Below are 287 nucleotides of genomic sequence, written 5' to 3'. Positions count from 1 at the left end.
AAAAAGGGCAAAAAAAAAAAAAGGGAGGGAGGGAAGGGAGGGAGGGAGGGAAAGCACAAATTTATTTTTGTTACGGGTATCTGGCCTTTATAAACACTTGCTTTCCCTATTCCAGTGTCCCGGTCTCTGCTCCCTCGTCCCAGGGGTTCCGTGGGGCGGGTGGGTGCTGAGCTGGTGGGTCAGAGCGTGGGGAACCCAAGCCATAGAGCCCCTGCCTGGCATCCCGGGCTCCTTTCCTAATGGGGATGCTGTGGAGCCTGCGGCGCGGGCAGAGCGGACTCTTCAGC

Source organism: Numida meleagris, chromosome 17, assembly GCF_002078875.1.
Source record: "Numida meleagris isolate 19003 breed g44 Domestic line chromosome 17, NumMel1.0, whole genome shotgun sequence".
NCBI lineage: Eukaryota > Metazoa > Chordata > Aves > Galliformes > Numididae > Numida > Numida meleagris.
The sequence above is the reverse complement of the archived record's forward strand: the minus strand, read 5'-3'. Positions refer to the sequence as shown.